The sequence below is a fragment of the Microcaecilia unicolor genome, chromosome 1 (assembly GCF_901765095.1).
Source record: "Microcaecilia unicolor chromosome 1, aMicUni1.1, whole genome shotgun sequence".
Lineage (NCBI taxonomy): Eukaryota > Metazoa > Chordata > Amphibia > Gymnophiona > Siphonopidae > Microcaecilia > Microcaecilia unicolor.
The window spans coordinates 101,207,865-101,230,256 of NC_044031.1; positions in this window are offsets into that span (position 1 = coordinate 101,207,865).

Here is a 22,392-nt window from a genome sequence, read left to right on the forward strand (position 1 = left end):
CTGGGGGCTTTTTACGCGCTGCAGTAAAAAGGGCCCTGGCATTCGGGAAAATGGCCCCCACTGCTAGCACAGGGCCCTTTTTCCCGCAGCTTGGTAAAAGGACCCAATAAAGTTATGACAGCAAAAAGGCTGTCCTCACCTTATTCACCAAGGTAACTAGGCAGTAGTATCAATATTGGCCAGTGCCTGATTAACTTCTAGATGACCACACATACCTGAATATTCAATGCCAGAATCCCAATCAGCAGCTTATAAACCACTGACCACCATGAGCTGAATATTGGGCCCATAACTTTTAGCTCTGCCACTAGTATGCTCCTAGCCCATCCTAATTTTGAATGGATAAATTTTGGACAGGTATCAATATAAGAATGTAAGAATAGCCATATTGGGTCAGACCAATGGTCCCTCTAGCCCAGTGTCCTACTTCCAACAGAGTCCAAGTACCTGGCAAAAACTCAATTAGTAGCAACATTCCGTGCTGCTAATCATAGGTCAAGCAGTGGCTTCCCCGTGTCCATCTCAATAACAGACTATGGACATTTCCTCTAATATCTTTGCACTGAGAATGTTAGACACCTGGAATGCCCTCCATGGGAGGTGGTAGAGGAAAATGGTGATGGAATTCAAAAATGCATGGGACAAACACAAAGGAATCCTGTTTAGATGGATTGGATCCAAAGAAGCTTAGTGGAGATTAGGTAGGAAAGACGCAGTGCTGGGCAGACTTCTACGGTCTGTGCCCTAAAAATGGCAGGACATCAGACTCACAGAAACAGAAGCCTTCCCTTGCAGATCAGCAACGCGGCCGCGCCGGAGAAGAGGACTTCAGCTGGCGGGGGTTGGGACCCCCGCCAGCAAAGGTACCCGGCGGGGGAGGGTTAGCGGCGGGAGGAGGGTCAAAGGAGTTGGTGGCGGGGGGGCCAGGGCCAAACCTACAGGCAGGGGTGTGCTGGTAAATTGTTAACAGGGGGCTCTTTCTCGCCAGCAAAGTAAAAGAGAATTCAGGAGGGGCCCAAGCCCACATTTTGGGATTCATTTGTTAAAGTAGCCATGGAGAACCGGCTCCCAAAATTCTTAAAAACTTAACAAATGGCTCTCGAGAGCCTGTGAGAGCCTGCTCCAGCACACCACTGCCTACGGGGGCCCATGCCCCCGTGGCCCCACATAGCTAAGCCCCTGGTTTGGACGTGTGAAACTGACATTTGCTGGGCCATTTTGTACTGTGGCTGGGAAGAAAGGCTTTTTTTAATGGGGCAGTAAAAGGCCATGCACTAAAATTAAAAGTAGCATGCAGCTATTTACTACCTGAGCCCTTACCGCCACCCATTAATCTAGCGGTAAGGGCTCATGTGCTACACGCGCGTTAATCATGCAGCACGCACCAATGTGGACACACTGCCGATGCCCATCGGGAACGCCCCTGTGGTAGAAAATAGAAAAATATGTTCTACCGCTGGAAATAGCATGCACCAACTTCACAATTACCGCCAAGCACCTGCACTACCCCTGCGGTAGTATTTATTTGGCGCATTAGCCCTTCTGCTGCTTAGTAAAAAGGCCCCTCAGTGAATGCTAAGCTTTAGTAAAATGGCCTCTTAGTGCCTCAAAAAAATCTGATTTTTTTCCTCAGGTTTCTGTAGGTCTCTTGAAAGCTAATGGAGTAATTCATACTTTTATAATTGTCTTCACAGCATGTTTTGGCATACCACATAATTTAGTTCACAAACAATACAATATGAATATAATTATACTTTAGTGAGAAGTAGCTACGTGGTCTAGTAAGTACATTATGCAGAAAATGGCAGTTAATTTGGTTTTTGGCTCCCCTACTTTAAAATTAGATTACTATAAATGTACTTGATTACGTAGGCTACCAAATAACTATTTCAGTGCTTGTTCATAAAATACAATTTGAAATGCACATAGGATGCCTCAGTTCAGGTTTTTTTTTTTTGGCAAAAGGAAGTTATTATCCTTGATAAAAGCAGTTGTTGACATTAGATCGCAGACTCAAGGATCCAGACGGGAAATTTAATAGAAAGAAAACAAATGTAGAAGTTAAAAAGGAGGTTAACAGCATGGCAAAGCAAAGCCAGATGGAGCTGTAAATATCTGCCCCCGGGAAAAACTTGGCCTACTACCTAAGAGACTGTCTGTGCAGCGAGGTTCCTTATTATATTGGTCAGGGATGACAGGCAAACAAAAGAAGCACATGGTCTTTGGTAAGGGAAAAGTACGGTTAATTACATGTTTCATACTGACATACCATGTAACCCTGAGAGAAGGAAGGGCCTTTGAAAAGAAATATTTTGTAACCACTCAAGTGCTCCTGCATTTGGAAAGTTTTTTAAGTAGTCACTCCCTTCTTGTGCCTTAGGCCTCCGTTTATGAGTTGCTGAGAAATGTGGCATTAAGTAACAGCTTCATGGTGAGGTGGCAGCCTAGCAGGAGATATTTGAGGTCTGAAAAATTTTCTCATACTCTCAAAAAAATATAGATATTCTGAGGTATTTTCTCCTTTACACAAGTTCTGTCAGACATGTTTGAACAGGCCTTTTTTCAAGATGGGTTAGTTTAGCATTATTATATATTTTTCTTTTTACTAGTTACTTTTTTATGCTTTATTTGTGCCATTTTGTATCCACTTTGGGTGCAGTAAGCTGCATTGAGCCTGCCATGAGTGGGAAAGCGCGGGGTACAAATGTAACAAAAAAAAAAGGAGTGTCTAATTTTTAGGTGGCAAGAACTGGCATAAATGAACACATACGCACATACATGAGCAGTTTCTGGCTAAGTGGTATTCTTACATACGTACCTAGATATGATGGTGCATATTTTATGGATAGGCATTCCAACGTAATAAATTATAAACATTTTTTTAATCTACGCACAGTCTTATGCAATCTAGATAGGGATGGCGGGAAGGAAGAGATACTGGACTAGGAGGGAGAAAGGGAGAGAGGGGCATGTAGTGCATGGTGGAACCATGAGGAAGAGGCCAAGAGGGTGGGAGTTAGCAAGGAGATGAATGAGAACGGATGGAAAGAGAACTGGGGAAGTTGTAAAAGATGCTAGCCAAAGACTGAGTGGGGATAAGAGATAGGAAAAGATATTAGAGGGGATGACCAACAGGGAAACAGTTGGGGCTGGTGAGGCTAAAAGATAGAGGAAAGTAGATGAAAGCTGGGGATAGGGGCAAGTACAGTGGGTTGAAATAGGGTAATGGGGAGTGGATCAATAACGGAAGGGAATATGAGGCTGAGAAAGGAGTGAGACAAAGGAAATAGGATATCTAGGGAGAGAGTGAGAGTGGGGAACTGGGCTGGGAAGTGTGAGAGAAAGAAAATTGATAAATGAGTAAAATGTAAAAGGAGAGAGGTGAGAAGCAGAGTGAATTTTGAGTTATAGAGAGGCAGAAAAGAATGAAATTATGAAAAAACTAAGAAGAGAAGGTCAACATCAGAGACAAATGTAGGGGAGGAACGGATCAAGACAGGAGGAGAGCGGAGACATGGTAAATGGAGAGCAAAACCCGGAGAAAGGAAAGATAAACAAAGGAAAGCAGAAAAGAGACACTGGGACAAAAGCAAATGGAAAAATAAAACACCTAGACAGCAAAGGAAGACAACATATTTAATTTTGAATATATTAATTAGAATATGTCTGCTTTGGGACATGCACATCTCTGATGTCTTTATATTTTGTTCAGAAGAAGTGGAAAAAAAAACATTTCAGTTTCTATTTCTCCAGTGTTACTGTACAGGCAGAATCTGACTTCTTGAGGTTTACAGTTTATTTTTTTCATGTCACATCTCCATTACTAGCTTGTGATCTCTTGTTCTGTACACCATAACATAATATGTATTGTTAATGTTATTGAATATTATTACTGCTATAACTGTCTATTTCCTATGTGCAGCTTATGCTTGCTGTACACCAACGTGGTTGAATTTCTTCAAAAAGGCAGTAAATAAACCCTAATAAAAAAATTAATTTGATGGGGGTCTGTCTATGTTTTGCATGTACTAACAAGGTCCAGTGTTCTGCTGGAATGTAGTTTCTGTGTAGAGATCTGTAATAGTCCAGTTTGTTCTCATCTTTAAATTAATCCCCTTATTTTCTCACTCCTGTTTACTCTATCTTATCTATCAATATGTTCCATCTTTGCTTATATCCTAGGCTGTCTATGAAAATGTTTTACTATGTATTGTGTTGACATTGTAATGTAGCATACTATCACGCCTTACTTTGTATTATTGTTTGAACATTTTTACTGCTGTAATTGTCTATTGCTTATGTTTGACTTATTCTTGCTGTACACCGCCTTGAGTGAATTCCTTCAAAAAGGCGGTAAATAAATCCTAATAAATAAATGGTGTACTGGTGCTTTAAGATCCAATGCAATATTTGCAGTGTTACCTTTTCACGGATAAGGTTGTTGTTGTTTGAGTCCTGAGAGTTAGTGCTGTTATAGTATGGTAAGGCTCTGAGTGGCTTTTTGCACTGATTTGTGCACAGTGTTTGGCAGTGGAAGGGTGCATGTTGCTCTCGCTGAAGTGACATCCAAACTTTAATATAATTTTAGTTTGTCATAACATCAGACAGGGGTTTAAAACATTCTGAAAATGACCTTTTTCTCATTTTATTTATTTATGCTAATATATTTACAAAGATATAAAAGTAATCTTTGATGGAAATAACACCAAGATTTTAAGGAAACTTTATGAGGAGATAGTTACAAAAAAACACAAAGAAAAACTTGGTTAAGTAGTCCACAATTAGAGGGATCCATGATGAAATTCCAAAGGAAGTTGGACTAAAAGAAAATCATAAAAGGAAAACACAGGTGATCTTCCCTATTTTTGTATCATGGTCAGCTATACAACTGTATCTTCGCCCGTGCTACCTTGAGAATTCAAAAAAACTGCATAATTGGAGAGGTTCAAAAAACACATATTTCTTATCCTTAAAAAGAAGAATACATTTACAAGGAAAAAAACGTAGTTCAAAGCGAGCATTTAGTAATAGCACCTCGTGTCATTCCAATAAATTTCTTCCTCCTTTCCTGAGTCCACAAAGAGAATTTGTAAAGGCAAACTCTGCATTAAAGTCAGAATCAGTATCAGTCATGCACTGCTGTTTTCCAGTTCACTGACTCTACCATGAACGTATTGTAACATTATAAAACCTTGACCCCCACCCACTGGTGTTCTGTTTTTTCCAAAAGGTCTATCATGTAAAGAGAGACACGTGAGAATGGGAAAACACAGAAGCCCACAGAAAGAAAGGATATGCCAGCAATAGTTGTGGTAGCCAGTACTAGCAGCAGTGGTAAAGATGAGGATAGCAATTGGATTAGTAATAACAGTTAGGGATGGACATAGATTTCTTTATTTATTTGTGACATTTTGGAGGTAGTGCCTGCAAATTTATCGCATACATATTCATTGTGGATATCCTGAAAACCTGAGTGGCTCACTGTGTGTCCCAAGGATTGGAATAAGAACCATTGCTATAAAGGAATCTCAACATGTTTTCCTCGTGAAGACGGTGGACAGATGAAACACGCTTCCACCACTGGTGGGTAGGAGCAATAACTTTGCAAAAATTTCAGCTACTCTCTGACCTCTTCATCTCCTCCTCTTGAGACATGCAAACATTTTTGGTTTGGTTTTCATTTGTTTGGACATTTTCCCTGAGTTTCAGCTTGTTTTCTTTCCAGTTCATTTCAGACATTTGTTAAATAACATTTTTAATGCACTTAGGGTTTTTTTTACTAAAGCTTAGCTTGAGTTCTCTGCAGCAGGGCACATAGGAATAAAATGGGCCCTGCTGCAGATTACATGCGCTAAGTTTTAGTAAAAAAAAACCCTTATTAACTTAGAGGTTGAGCTCAAAGCGATGTAGCTGGCCAGAAACAGATCCTGGCTGGTTAAATCGCTTGTGCGTGGTATCTGCTGATCTTCAGTGGCACTTATCTGGTTAGTGCCACTGAATATCACAACAGACCACTAAACTAAGAGGGGTCAGAGTTGTCACTTATGCAGTTAAATGCCGATATTCAATATTTAACCACATAAGTAAAGCGTCCAAATTGGGCTGCATAAACGTCAGTTCTATCTTTATGCGTTGTCACTTAGAGGGTCTTTTACTAAAGATTAGCTTGAGTTACCAGCAGCAGGGCCCATTTTATTCCTTTGGGCCCTGCTGCAGATAACTCGAGCTAACCATGCAGTTAAGTGTCGCGTGGCAACCTGGAACTACTGCTGGCCCAACGCGAGTGCCAGCGATAGTTCCACCCCTAAAACACACTATTTCTGGCACTAGCAAAAATATTGAAAAAATATTTCTGCCGGGGTTACCGGCGGTAATCGGGCAGCATCACCTTGCTGCCTGGTTACCACCAAGTTAGCATGGGAGCCTTACTGCCACCTCAGTGGGTGGCGGTAAGTACTCTCCCTCCCCCCCCCCCCACCCAAAATGGCTGTGCGGCAAGTGCAAACTTACTGCATGGCCATTTCATTTTTGACTATTTTCAACCACTGTGGTAAAAGGGGCCCTGGCGCGTAGCAAACATGGCTGCCACATCTAGCACAGGGCCCCTTTTACCGCAGCTTAGCAAAAAGGCCCCTTAACCTCATAAGAGACAGCCGGCCTCATAAACCTAGATAGTCAATGCCGGTGTCTGGACATGGTCCAGCATTGAATATCTGGGAATAACGCCATCAGCAGCTAAAGGAAACCACTCAGTGCTGCTGACTCAACTTCTACCCCATAATGTGCATTAATTTGATTTCGAATAGGCTAAGGGGGTCTTTTACTAAGCAGCAGTAAGCCCAATGCGGGCTTACCTCTTGCTCAACTGGAAGTGATGATGGGCTACTGCAGCGGCCCGGCAGTAGTTCCCACCCCCTGCGCCGGTGTTTACCCACTGGTAATCAGTGTCGTGCAGTACCCGGTTACCGCTGGGTTAGCGCGGGAACCCTTATTGCCACCTCAATGGGTGTCGGTAAGGGCTACCAGCCGCATGGCCGTGCGGTAAGAGCTCTCTCCACATGGCCATGTGTGCTGGGTCTTTTTTTTTACCCACTGCGGTTAAGCGGGCCCTGATTTGGTAAAAGGACCCCTAAGTGCCACTGAAAATGACTGGTTAGCCCTGAACAGGCAAGTTAACCAGCCAGGTGCCTTTTCTGACTGGTTAAATCACTTTGAATATCAACCCACATATTTATACAATAAATGCTGTGTATTTATTGTATTACCTCTTTCTTAATTTCTTAGCAGTAGTTTTGTAGTTGTAGTTGATCCAAATAATGCTTGAATTTAAAACAAAGTCATTTATTAACAATCTGAGGGATGGAAAGTTCTGCTGGTTTTCAGTTGTGGTTAATTTTTCCCCCTTTTTTTCTTGTGGACAGAGGAAGATCTCTAGGATAGACAATTAGCTCATGGAAAATTGCACAAGATAGTGATAAGATAAGGCTGTAGTGCAGGATCCTGCAAATCTGTATTTTTCTTATTTTCCAATCAATAATGAAACATCAACAAAAAAAAAAAGGCATCCCTGCTTGCTCTGTATGGCTTTATCTGCTTTATCAGTTGAAAACACATATCCTTTCTAACAAAAGGCTTTAGTTCCATGCAGAACAGTAAGTTAACTCTTTAATACATAAAAATTATTTTAAATGCTTATGAAAAACCACTAAAAGGGTGCGGTCAAGTCACATGCTCTCTAAAGAGTGATAGCCATGGAGAGTATTTTAGTTTTTCAGGGCCTGATTCATAAGGCTTTTCTCTCATTCTGTGTGGGAAAAAAGTTTAGAGACCGAAATTCAAAGGGTTTTTGCCTGATTACCGATGGGTTATTGCCATGCAAGCCATTTCCAGGGGGTTTCTTTTTCCCACAGAAATGGTGCATAATTGGGGCGGGCCATGGCCGTGTTGGGCCGGCGGTAGTCCCGGAAGAGCAAGTGGTAAGCCCACGTTGGGTTTACCACCGCTCAGTAAAAGGGCCCCTTAATCAGTTAGCTCTGCTGAAAATGTCTTTATTAAATGCTAGGGGTAAAGCAGCAGAAATCATATCTACATTGAAGTCATGGATATTTCACCTGCTCCTCAGCAGGCTCACATGTTCACATGTAAAGTACACACCTACACGTATATTTTATAAACAACACATGGAAATCATGGCTCTGTCCCTGAATACATCTGCATGCAGGGCACATTAAAGTATGTGAATTCTAGGTACTAAGCATACTTTCATGCATGTCACCCCGAGGTAATTGTACAAACGTCTTTTTGCACACATAATAAGGCCTTTACGTGTAAAAAAAATTCTTCATAAAATTACCCCTTTAAGTAAGTCCACTAAATATGAGGTCCTGAACTTAAATGGATAAGATATCCATATGTTGGAAGAGGTATTTTATGAGTCTATTTAAATGAATAAATTTAACCCTCTGTCCTTATCTTTAAATAGCAGGGGAGACTTAGTTTTATTTATTTGTCCATAATTCCTATTTCTGAGCTTTCTACAAATGCTTTTCTTATTCTGAGTTACATACAATAAAAATTTCTGAGTTCATCCTTTTTTATTTTATTGTACTATTGCCCATCCTCTCTCACTACTACTAATTGCGATTTTTTTTTTCAAACTTTAACTGAGGCAGTGATTAAATTCCCTAATTTCTTTATTTTAGGGGATTTTAATATTCACGTTGATAATCCACTCCAGCCTAAATCTCTTCTATTATTAGTTCCTTATTAAAAGATTTGGGCTTTGTTCAATGGGTCACTTTCCCGACTCATTCAGCATGGCAACCTCTAGACCTTGGTCAAAGCAAAAGGGAAGTTGAATGCTTCCACAGCAGTCAAACGGACAAGCACAGGGTGGAAGAAAACAATTCCAAGAACTACCAGGAGTCCAATATCTTCAAGATTAAAAGGTTTATTCTCCAATAAAAATAGCATGAACAGTTTGGACCCAACACAGACTGTGTTTCAGTTGCCTGCCTTCTTCAGGGGTCATAGCTTTGTTGAAATGCAAAAGACAAAATAGAGAACAATCTTGGTTGAAATGCAAGAGATAATACAGAGAACAACTTCCGTTTTAAAAAGTCCCACATTCATGTAAATGCAGCAAGACCACATGTAAATTACAGTATTCTGTAAGTTATGTGCATAAGTGGGAGCCCCACTCATGCTCCACCCATGTCACACACTGTGACTTAGACCAGTTCCTTATATCTTGATTAACAGTACAAAGAATTTGCCTTTAGTTTAGCCACCCATTTATTTATCCCAACTGACTCTGTACCACCCATCTTGTCCCCATCTATATATCTGCACTCGGCCCCTTGGCTATATGGTAATCTCTATTGTAGAACAGCATTAATATCATAGCACTGTTATTTGAATGTTCTAATTGTGTTCTTATTAGATATTCCATCACTCTTATACTGACATCATATAATATCTCTGTTATTTGAATTTCAGTGCTGTTAAATGTGTATATTTGTGATCCTGTTTCATGGTAGCCCTATTATTAGGTTTCAATTTGCTGATTTCAAGTTTTCTTCTTTCATTGTATTTACATTTATACTTGTACTTATGCATAGTTTTGGGGAATGTTTGACAATTCAGAATTACTGGCATGAGATCTGGATTTAATTAGAAAATATACTGAAACAGGTGGCACCTAGATCTATGTATGTTGGATATGATTTAAAATTAGGATCACTCTTACTGGACTTGTATAATATGTAAAGCTTGTCTAATTGCAAAGAAACGTATGTTAGTAACTTGGAGCTGCCTACCATCACAACCAAAGCACATCTCTTTAAGTCTAGATAGCCAGACCTCGCGGCGGCAGGGGACCAGAGCCCAAGGTCGGGGGCACATTGAGCATGTTCAGTTTCATTAAAAGGAGTGTGCCGGACGTGAGAGGAAAAGTGAGCAGGGCAAGCAACACGGCAGCGCTGAGACCGGTGCTGGATGAAGACTTCAGCTGGCAGGTGTTGGGGACCCCCACCAGCAAAACCACGGGCCAAGAAATTTAGGGGGGCCCCAAGCCCCCGTGGCCCCACGTTGCTATGCCACTGGTCTAGAAGATGCAATAGATCATTCCGACAAACTGAAGAGCAATATATCACCACGAGTGGGTGGCAATCACACATGGTCTGCAACAAACTCAAATTTTGTCATGCAGTTGACAAACTTTTGTCATGAGGTTAACAAAATTGTAAACTGTACCTACTGTACAGTGCCTTGGGTGAATCTCGTCATAAAGGCTGTTAATGAATCTCAATAAATAAGTAAATGAATATATGCCCCCTTGCATACATACTATGCTATTTACGTGAACCCTTACAAAATAGCATTAAGGGCGTCGATGTTCAGCCACCAGCCTTATTGCTGGATATTCAATGCCGGACTCTGTCTGAGCTTCAGCATTGAATATCTGGTTTTGCAAAGCCAGCTAGCGCATAGCTGGTTAAGTCTGATATTCAGCATTTAGAGTTCCTTTTACTAAGGTGCGCTGAAAAATGGCCTGCGCTGTTGTAGGTGCATGTATTGGATGCGAGCAGGTCCATTTTTCAGTGTGTCTGCAAAAAAGGCCTTTGCCAAAAATGGACCTGTGGCAAAAGAAAAATTGGTGCACGTCCATTTTGGGCCTGAGACCTTACTGCCACCCATTGATTTAGCAGGAAGATCTCATGCGTTAACATGGCAGTAATCATCAGCGCGTGTACACTGCCAATTACCGCCCGGTTAGTGCCAAGTGGTAGAAAATAAAAAATATTTTCTGCCATGCATATCAGATGCATGTACAATTACCACCCGGGGCTCACAGTAGCTGGGCGGTAGGTCCAAATTAACACGCGTTGGATGTGGTTAGGCGCCTACGCGCCTTAGTGAAAGGGCCCCTTAACCAGCTATCAGTTATTGCATAAAGATAGGACTGACTCTGATGTGGTCTCATTTATGCAGTTAGCCTGGTCGAGCACTGACACTATTTTATTATATTTATCTTATTGTGCCTTGTTTTCTACATATTGTATTTTGAGCATTGATTTTATGTTATTTTTACATACATTTTAAGCAATAAATTTCAACTGCATTGTTCCTGAGCTTTGTCTAGCCTTCCTCCGTTCCCACTTTCTTGTGTATTATTGCTTGTCCCGTTGGACTTTTTTGTCAGTTACCTTATGGTTTCTGGTTAAGTAACCAGCCAAGTGCTGACTCCACCCCCACCCCTCCCCCCAGTCCCGGAGCACACGCATATTAGCTGGTTTGCAATTTGGCACTAACCGGTTATTTTCAGTGGCACTGACTGGTTAACCCTGAACAGGCGATTTTAACGGCCAGGAGCGGTTTCTGGCCAGTTAAATCACTTTGAATATCGACCCAAAATATTTTATCACTGATAAATGAACAGCTACCCACAAAAGTGTTAATATTCTTTAAATCTATACCTACTCCTACTACTACTACTTACCTGCAAGTGTTACTTAACTGTGGGCACTCTGTTATGAAACTGCCCCTCAGGGTTCTCTACTCTGAAATATGCAGCCTTTCAAAAGCAGAGGAGTACGAACCTCATTGTCTTATTTCTCTTCAGATGACATGAACCAGAGTATTGTAAGTGCAGAGCCTGAGATATAGGGTGAGACTGAGACTTGAATAGTGTGAGGGGTTAGCACCCTGCCGTCTGAGCTCGCTGGACGATTGTACCACACGCATGAAAAATAACAAACCGGAGGAGACTGCCACAGGAAAAATAATGTTCACCCATAAGAAATAAAACTTCTACAGGTCAAATAGCTTCTAATATTCATCCAAAAGAGAAGAGAATTTTGCAGGTTCACATCCTTCGTGATCAATGCAAGCAGTGGTCCCTGTGCACACTGTTTGGGTTTTCTAGCTCAGTTATGATACCACCATTATATACTACACCAGCGCAGGCCAGTTTTCAGCACACCTTAGTAAAAGGGCCCCAAAGATAGGAGTGACTTTGATGTGGTCCTATTATGCATTCAACCTGGCTGGTTAAATGCTGAATATCAGCACTTAACTGGCCAAGTGCTGACTCCACCCCAGGAATGCCCCCAAAATAGCCGGTTTTCAGTTTGGCACAAACCGGTTATTTTCAGTGGTACAAACCAGTTAAGTGTCGCTGAAAATTAGCAGTTAGCCCCAAACAGTTGATTTAAGTAGGCAGGAGCCATTTCTGGCTGGTTAAATTGCATTGAGGGGTCCTTTTACTAAGGTGCGCTGAAAAATGGGCTGCACTAGTGTAGGCACATGTTTCGGGCGCACACAGATCCATTTTTCAGCGCGCCTGCAAAAGAGACCTTTTTAAAATTTTTGCTGAAAATTGACATGCAGAAAAATACAAATTGGCGCACGTCCATTTTGGGTCTGAGATCTTACTGCCAGCCATTGACTTAGCAGTAAGGTCTCACGTGGTAACCATGTGGTAATCATCTACGTGTGTAGAATGACTATTGCCCGGTTTCCACTGCATGCAGGAAAATAAAATTTATTTTCCAGCACGTGTAGCAGATGCACGTAAAAAATGAAATTACTGCCCGGGCCTCGCCATAGCCGAGCAATAACTCCAAATTGACGCTCGTAGGACACGCCTACGCGGTTTAGTAAAAGGGCCCCTGAATATCAGCACAAGAGATTTTATCACTGAATAAATGAACAGCGACAGGAACAATGTCTCATATACCCCAGACAGGTATGAGTTAAACCATGCAACTTTCATCTCTATATCCTATGACTGAACTTGAGAGTTAATACACTTACTCTAAATGTGCTCTGGTTTTGTTTAGGCCGTTAAATAAATTACATGCATGCATATGCTAATATGATAATTCCAGACTCCTTTGACATCTTAATCATTTGAATTTGTATATTCTCTGTATTAAATCTTAAACTCAAGGAAATACTTTTGACATACCAGCAGCTGTAATATAAAATATCCAGTCTTTCTGGCACAGACATTGACTAATTAGAACAAGTTTTGTCTTTGATTTTTTTTTTTTTTTTTTTGCTATTTCATCCCCAAGTTCTGATTTTCATTTCCTCTAATAAAAAAAGGAATTGATTTTTTTTTTCCTTGACAGTAAGAAGAAACTACTTAAAAAAAAAAAAAACCTTTGTTTTCTGGAAAATATAATCTGTATTCAGTTTATTCTTAGTGTGCACAATGTTTGCCATACAATTTATCAGTTATGTTACATATAGCAAAATCTACAATGTTTGTTTTATTGTCATTCAAATGCGAACAAAACCACCTCATGGAAGGATTTATTTTACCCCAAATATCAGTGTAGTTGTTTTATGGCTCTGTTCTGCCTTCTATACTATTCTATTCAAGGTATTTATATCCCACTATCATCAATACTGAATCTAAGTGGGTAACATAAATTCAAAGACATACCATTATGAACAAGAAAATCATACTAAAATTAATCAAACACTTATTGAAAAGATAGGTCTTCAATCCTTTACAAAACTGCAGATAACCAAAAATCGCCCGAATTTGTACAGGTATAGAAATACACAATTTACTAGCTTGAAAAACAAAAGAACCATCATGAAATCTCTTATACTGGACGTTTTTAACAGATGGAAATCCCACCTGTAAAGTGGAATGAAAACGGGAATTCACTCTGAAAGCTGAAGCTATCAATTGTGGAAGAAGAGAGGAACAATTCCCCTGTAATATGTTAAATACAATACAAGTCATCTTTAAAAATATCAGTGCAGAAACTGGTAACCAACGTAAGTCTCTCAACAAAGGTGTCACATGATCATAACAGGAGCAGCCATAGATCATTTTGGCTGCAGTATTTTGTATTTTGCAACCTTTTAACTAATCTTGAACTTAGTCCTACATAGTTCAGTTCTGGAGGCCGTACCTTGCTATGGATGTAAAAAAAATGGAAGCAGTGCAAAGAAAAGCTAGTATGGGATTTGCGTTACAAGACGTTCGAGGAGAGACTTGCGGACCTGAACATGTATACCCTGGAGGAAAGGAGAAACAGGGGTGATATGATACAGACGTTCAAATATTTGAAAGGTATTAATCCGCAAACGAACCTTTTCCGGAGATACGAAGGCGGTAGAACGAGAGGACATGATATGAGACTGAGGGGGGCAGACTTAAGAAAAATGTCAGGAAGTATTTTTTCACAGAGAGGGTGGTGGATGCTTGGAATGCCCTCCCACGGGAGGTGGTGGAGAGGAAAACGGTAACGGAATTCAAACATGCGTGGGATAAACATAAAGGAATCCTGTTCAGAAGGAATGGATCCTCAGAAGCTTAGCCGAGATTGGGAGGCGGGGCTGGTGTTTGGGTGGTGGGGCTAGTTCTGGGCAAGACATCTACGGTCTGTGTCCTGAAAATGGGGCTAGTTCTGGGCAAGACTTCTACGGTCTGTGTCCTGAAAATGGCAGATACAAATCAAGGTAAGGTATACACAAGAAGTAGCACATATGAGTTTATCTTGTTGGGCAGACTAGATGGACCGTGCAGGTCTTTTTCTGCCGTCATCTACTATGTTACTATGTAGTAATAATAATAATAATATAAAGCACTGCAATAGTTCTACTGAGGTAACACAATAGCTTGAACCAACATGCAAAAATGTTTCATAAAAAAAGAGATCTTATTGCTCTCAAGTGTTGCGGTTTTAAAAATACCTTCTTACTCAAATAACTTATCTGTGGATTCATTGTCAATTGAGTATGCAAAATAATACCTAAAACCCTGGAGAATTTTTCAAACTGTAACTTGAAACAATAGTCACATTTCAAGGAACCAAAGTAGTATCATTGCAAGAATATAACTATTTGGTCTAGCTGATAGTCTTGTTCATATATGTGGTCCAAACTGCTTTACCAGTGGAAAATTATCCACCTTTTTTATGTGGGTAAAGTTGCACATGTAGTTTTACCCACTATCCCCTGGATTCTATATATCGCGCCAAAATTTCTGCTTGGAAATCAAAATGTATTCCATAACAATGCGCATAATTTAATCAGTTAACAAGCTAATCAGCGCTGATAATTGGATATTAATAAGCAATTAGTACTAATTGCTATTAATTAGAATTTACATGCACTATTGTCTAAGAGTATTCTGTAACATGGTGTACGTAAATTCTAAGTCATACAGTTGAAAAGGGGGTGTGGCCATGGGCGGGGCATAGGCATTTCTAAAATCTATGGGGCCCTTTTACAAAGGCACGCTGCAAAATGGCCTGCAGTAGTGTAGACGCGTGTTTTGGGTAAGCACAGAATCATTTTTCAGCACACCTGTAAAAAAATGCCTTTTTGAAATTTTTGCCGAAAATGGACGTGTGGCAAAATGAAAATTGCCATGTGTCCATTTTGGGTCTGAGACCTTACCACCAGCCATTAACCTAGCGGTAAGGTCTCACGTGGTAACTGGGAGGTAATGGTCTAAGCACATAAAGTGCCGATGACAGCCCAATTACCGCCTGCGCACCAGAAAGGGTGCGTAGCAGATGCTCATCAAAAATGAAATTACCACAAGGGCCATGTGGTAGCTGGGTGGTAATTCAAAATTGACGCATGTGAGGCGCATATGTGGCCTAGTAAAAGGGCCCCTATGTGTGTTGTTATAGAATACACCCGCTCTGCGCCTAATTTAGGCATCGAGATTTACACTAGGTTTTAGTTGGTGTAATTCACTGCGACTAAATTTACTCTCATGGACTGGCACGCGGCGTATTCTATATATTGCGCAGAAATTTAAGCCTATTCTATAAAATTTAGGCATACTTTAGAGAATACGCATAGGTGTATTTTTTTCCACATGGAATTTTTAAGGCACCATATATAGAACCTAGCCCTATAGGGGAAGCATTGCTGGGACCAGGGTTTTGAAATATTTACATACTTTTGAATTTTCAGCATATTAGTTAGAAAAAGTATCTGCACAAATTAGCAAGTGTAAGCATAATCTTGACAGTGAAAGCATATTCATGCTTTGATTTTGAAAATCCTGCAAAATATGAGGAGTGAAAAAGTATACATCTAAATTTCTCTAACATGAGCAGTTATATATAAAACTACCCTAACGGACAAGAAATGGCTGTTGTACAATAACTTGAGTATATGCCTACATAGAAGTATTTAATTATTGATTTGGATTTTACTCACACCTGTTTCAGTAGTAGCTCAAGGTGAGTTACACTGGGTATTTCCCTGTCCCTGGAAAGCTTACAATCTTAGGACCTGTTTTACAAAGCCACGCTACCAATTCTTGGTGCGGCAAATGAGAGGAAGCCAATTCAATTCCTATAGGCTTCCTCTCATTTGCTGCACGGGAATCACTAGCGTGGCTTTGTAAAACAGGCCCTAACTGGGGCAATACAGGGTTAAGCGACTTGCCCAAGATCAAAAGGAGCAGCAGTGGGATTTGAAGCGGCCACCTCAGGATGGTAAGACCTGTGCTGTATCCACTAGGCCACTCCTCCACTCTAGTGTGTGGATAGATATGAACACATGTACTTTTGCAGGGACTGTGCATAGGTATTGCTGAAGGGGTTAGTTTTGGTAGAGGGCCAAGGATTGCACATCCATTCTAAAACATACATCTACCATTGCACCTGCCTTGGAGCACATGTAACTTTGCGCAGGTACATTTGAGAGCTACTGTGGATTATTCTGGAAGTCTATTTTATAAAGGTACAACTACATATTACCTTTATAAAATAAGATTTTTATGGATTTTTACACAGGTGCCCTACTCCAAAGTTATCATTCTTTTGTGTCTATGGAAATGTATACTTACTATGTCTGTCCTTTAACCACAAAGGATCAAATCCATAGGAGATGTTTGGGGGAGGGGCCAATGCCCCCCCCCCCCCCAAACGCCCTGGAACCATATTCACCCACATAAACAAGAACATGGAAGAGGTGGGCAGCCAGCAGCCAAATTTCAGTGGGCCATCAGTAACCAGATGCTCTGGACTCACTGGTAAGAATAGCAGTATGGACCACTTGGATTTGGAGCGTGTGCAGTGCTGCTGGTAGTTCCCTCCTCCACTCACTGTTTCAAATCAGACGCATGCAAGTACAAGGAAATGGGGGCTGTGGGACTGGCACCATTGTGCATGCTCCATCCCCCCATGGCTCCTCACTACTAGCTACGGGGAAGGGAAAGCAGAGAGGGAAGATGAAAGGGCAACAAGAGGAGAAAGTGAGGACAGGAGAGACAAAAAGTGATGAGGAAGGTTAGGAAAAATATTAGAAAGAAGGAGGGGGACAGATATGACAATGGAGAACATGAGAAAAAAATGAAAGAAGGAAAAGTTGATGTCCCTTTATCTTATTCTCATCGATACTTCGATGGTTTCACAAAACTTGTACAATGTAACCTATAACCAAGTTGTAACAAATGTATTTCCATTATTCATATCTTATTGTAAGCCACACTGAGCCCGCAAAGAGGTGGGAAAATGTGGGATACAAATGCAATAAATAAATAAATAAATGAGGGTGAGTATGTGAGAAGGAAAAAGGAAAGTCAAAAGGAACTAAAGATGTACTGTATGGGAGAGATGAGAAGGAAGGAGAGATGGAATGGAAAGCAAAATGAGAAGAAGGGTGAAGGAGACGGGTAAAGAAAGCTGAAGGTGTGATGAGAAAGAAGAGAAGGCAGAAAAAGAGCAGCAGAGACAGGAGGGAGGAAAAGAGAGAAAGGTGGAAGGAAGATGGTGACAAGAAAAAAAAAGAGGAATGGATAAGAAAAAAGGTAAGGAGTATTTGCTAAGAACAGGCAAATAATAGTATTCTTTGTAGAACTCTCTTCTTCTCACAATCTACCTTTACTCTCCTGCCTTTACTTTGAAATCTTCTTTTGTTGATTATCCCTTTCATTTATCATTCCCAAGGAAAAATCCACAGATTCCAAGTTTGCTTTTCTATTCACAGGTTTGACTCTAATCTCGCCTTCATTATTGATTACACTTTTTCTAGGTCATTTATTTTAAATTGTGATTTGGTCAAAGGTGCTAGATAAACACAACAAAATATACAGTAATACTTTAGATATAACATACCATATGGATTTTTAAAACACCGCACAGTTTATGGTAGAAAGGATTTTCTTTTTACATTTTATCTATGATTTTACTGTTTTATTTGCAAAAGTTATCTTCAAATGTACACGCCTAGGCATGATGAAACTTTTTCAAATGTTATGTATATTGTGCCTGTTGGAAAGCAGAGTGGGAAGCAGATGGGAGTGCCAGTTTTTCACTGTTCTGTGCTCTTCTGAACTTCCTGTCAAGTCTGTTCCCATCCCTCGTTCTGCCTACTAAGGTTACTGGGAAGGGAAATGGCAACTTTTTCTCAGAGGGTCATTGTTTACTCTGATTCTATGAACTGAAAAGAATATTCAAATACTCAACATTAACATACTAAACCATAATCATTGTTCTCGAATGCTAGAAGATAGTGTCCTGAGATGATGTGAAATTTCATCCTTTTGGTGTATGACTAAGTTATGAGCCACATAAACTTTCTAAATCAGGATATTTTTCAGACGTTCGCTTTTCCTAATTTGCAGTCAGGCATGATGCACACTCTCAGGCACTGAACTTAGCTTTTCTAAGTAAAGGTTCTGGGAAACTTACAATATTATAAAAGTGTGAATACTAAAGGACAGTGCTTCTGACTGCTTTTGACTCCTAACCACTACTCACTTGCCCTGTCCTTTATCCTCACCTATTTATTCCCTTACCCTTAATCGTTTTGTCTGTTTACCTATCTAGATTGTAAGCTCTTTGAGCAGGGACTGTCTTTTTGTGTATGGTGTACAGCGCTGCGTATGCCTTGTAGCGCTATAGAAATGATAAATAGTAGTAGTTGTAGTTCTGAGCTCTCTCCTGGAGACACACCTAGCCAGTTCTGCTTTCAGGATTACCACGAGAAGTAAACATGAGATACAAAAATCATTCTAAGCAAATCTACCTCATGTATATTCATTGTGATGATCATGAAACCCCAGCTGACTGGTTATGCATAGAGGAGAGGTTTGAGAAGCACTGCTGTAGGATATAGGCAATAGATTACACTGGGAAATAAGAAAAATCAATTAAATAGTGAAAGACAATGTTAAATGATGACTCGGGACATTTAAAATTAAATAAAATCTTATACTTTATTCATGGGTGTAGTTTGGAGGATAAAAGGGGCAATTGCTCCCCAATCACTGCAGGTCATAAACATCCTGCAGTGATTGGGGCAGTATTTTGCCTCTCTATTTTCTTTCTTCCCCAAGCTACCCCATGTTACAACATCTGCTCTTAATGCTCCGTCTCTGTAGTGGCTCCTTTATCTAGCTGGGCCAAGGCAGCAAGAATGACAGCAGTAAGAAAAATACTAAGCCACCCCATGGAGGCTTCTAGCCCCTGTGCTCAGCAGAGCTGTGCCGGCATCCCACCCCCATGGCAACAGAATATGTGCATCAGATGAGGTAGAATGCCAGTGGAACCCTGCTAAGTGTGGGAGCTAGAAGAGTCCATGGGGTGCTATAGCATTTCTCTTAATGCTGTCGTTCTTGCTGCCACAGCCTGGCTAGATGAAGGTGCACCACAAGGAGAGAACTCTGAAGGGAGAGAGGTAAAGATGCTGATCAGCAAGGTCATAAGGTGGAGATGCTGGACTGAAAGGACAGGAGGAGAGAGAGGTGGAGATGCTGGACTTATTAGGGTGGGCCGAGACAATTACTGGGTAGACAGAGAATGTAACACCGAGGCCCTGAAGCAGCCGTGCAAAACGCTGGCCATCGTCGGCTCAGCACATTAATATTAGAAAGAGGAACACAGCACGTTATGCTGTCCAGGAAGCACACACTATAAAGATAAGTGCGGTGTTTATCAATGTAAAATAAATGTAGTTAATTGCCTATGAAGTTGCAGATATTATTTTTCACCAGCAGGTTGATACAACAGTAGGATGTTTTGGCCAATGATGAAAGCAGGGTCTATAGACCCGTTATAGCTTCAACAGATCGATTCAGGACCTGGAAGCTCTTTGAGACCAATTTTTCCTGCTGGGTATAATACAGTTTTTACTGTAGGTAGTTTCAAGTCATTTGCTGACAGCAGATCCTTTTTTTGTGCATTTGCATTTGTATGTATGCGCATGTATTTGTGTCTTTGTGTATCTTTGTGTCATTGAATGTGTTTCAATGTGCCTGTTTGTGTGTGTATGCTTGTGTCTGTGTATCTGTTTGGTGTGAGTGTGTTTGTATGTATATGTGTCTGTTTGTGTGCCTATGCAGACAGATGGACAGACAGATATACGGATAAAGCCTTCACGATAGGTGCTAGTGCTTGAGCAAAATGTGTAGGAGTGGCCTAGTGGTTAGAGCACTGGTCTTGCAATTCAGAGGTGGTCAGTTCAAATCCCACTACTGCTCCTTGTGATCTTGGGCAAGTCATTTAACCCTCCATTACCTCAGGTACAAACTTAGATTGTGAGCCCTCCTGGGACAGAGAAATATCCAGAGTACCTGAATGTAACTCACCTTGAGTTACTACTGAAAAAGATGTGAGCAAAATCTAAATAAATAACAACATGTCTTAATGACTGACTTTTTCCATAAACAAGAACTTCTGTGACCACTACTTCTTGACACAAAAGTCTTCTTTCACTAAAAACTACAGGAAGCTTTCTCCCACTACCACCCTGCTAATGCTAACTAGCTTCTGCCTGCCATCCATGGCTGGCATAAAACTCTTGTCATGCAATCATTGACCCTAAGCCCCACACCCTTCCCGTGCCAGTCACCACATGCTTTTCCCTCAGTGAAAACACGATATTATTGGCCCTGGAGTACCCAATAGGAAAACAACAGTGCTGGCAGAGATGGAGGAGAAAGGGTGGAGCTGTAAGAGGTGTTGTGATGAGAAAAGACAGTGGAAGGATGAAAGGGTGAGAAGGAAGCAAGGAGTGAAAGTGCTGAAAAAGAAAAAAAGAGGAGAGTGGAGGAGAGATGATGGCTGCTTTTGGTTTTAGTCACCCCCGTAGGCACTGTTGGTGCCACTGCTTGCCAACCTCACTCCCTTCCGTGCCCCCTCCTCCATCCACAAGCAGATTTGACACCACCAATGAAATCATCAAAGATCAACTCAAAATAGAAATAAATCACTATATAAACGCTAATAAAATATATAGTTTTCTTTCCACAAGATACTTTTGGTAATGTTCATTTCTCTATGTCTTGTGAAGTTTTTTTGTCTTCCTTTAGTTCTTAATCTCTTAATTTCATCTTTTTCTTTGTTGATCTTTCCTCCATTTCTGCATCTTTTCTTGTGGCCAGACATTCCACCTTTTCCCCTTACCCTTGCCACAGTAAGTAACTCTTCTTTTCCTTTGCTCTCACAATCCTTTACTCAGTTCAGGGCCCCTATGAGTCACTTCCCTGTCTTAGGTCTCTTTACTTTAGATTACACCTTCTTTATGTCCTACCCCCTTTCTCCATTGCTTCTTCATAACCTTTCTCACCCATTAGGTTCTTCCCCACTCCCTTCCATTATGCCTCGTGCAATAACTATAACTCCTACATAGTTATTGCTGCTACTTTTCACTTCCTCACTTTGTCAGTGGAGACCTCATCTTCCTATGGACCCCTTTTGAATTCCTCTAGTCCTCTGGGCGTCACCAAAAGTAGGTTACCACTGTTGTTTACTCTTCTTCTTTGGGCATCCATGGCCTGCAGGTTTCAGGATCATTTAGACATGAAACCCTGGAGGCAACGGAGTGGATAGAGGCACTCCATAGCACCAGCTCCTGTTTCTGGGTGGAGTAAAGATACAACATAGTAACATAGTAGATGACGGCAGATAAAGACCTACGATCCATCCAGTCTGCCCAACAAGATAAACTCATATGTTCTACTTTATATGTATACCTGACCTTGATTTATCCTTGCCATTTTCAGGGCATAGACCGTAGAAGTCTTCCCAGTACTTGCCCCGCCTCCCAACCACCGGTGCTGCCACACAATCTCCACTAAGCTTCTGAGGCGCCATTCCTTCTGAAAGGATTCCTTTATGTTTATCCCACGCATTTTTGAATTCCGTTACCGTGTTTATCCCACGCATTTTTGAATTACAAAGCGCCTGACTCTCTCTCTCTCTCTCTCTCTCTCTCTCTCTTTCAGGCCTGGGAGCACAACAGATGACCTGGCCCTCTCTCTGGGTAAGATGGGAGCACAACAGGACACTTGGCCCTCTGAGTGGGATGGGACACCAGATCCTTTCTCTGGCTAGGGCAGGTGCAGTCATCAGGATTCTGGACCATCTGTATCACAGTTATGCAAATGATATCCAGCTG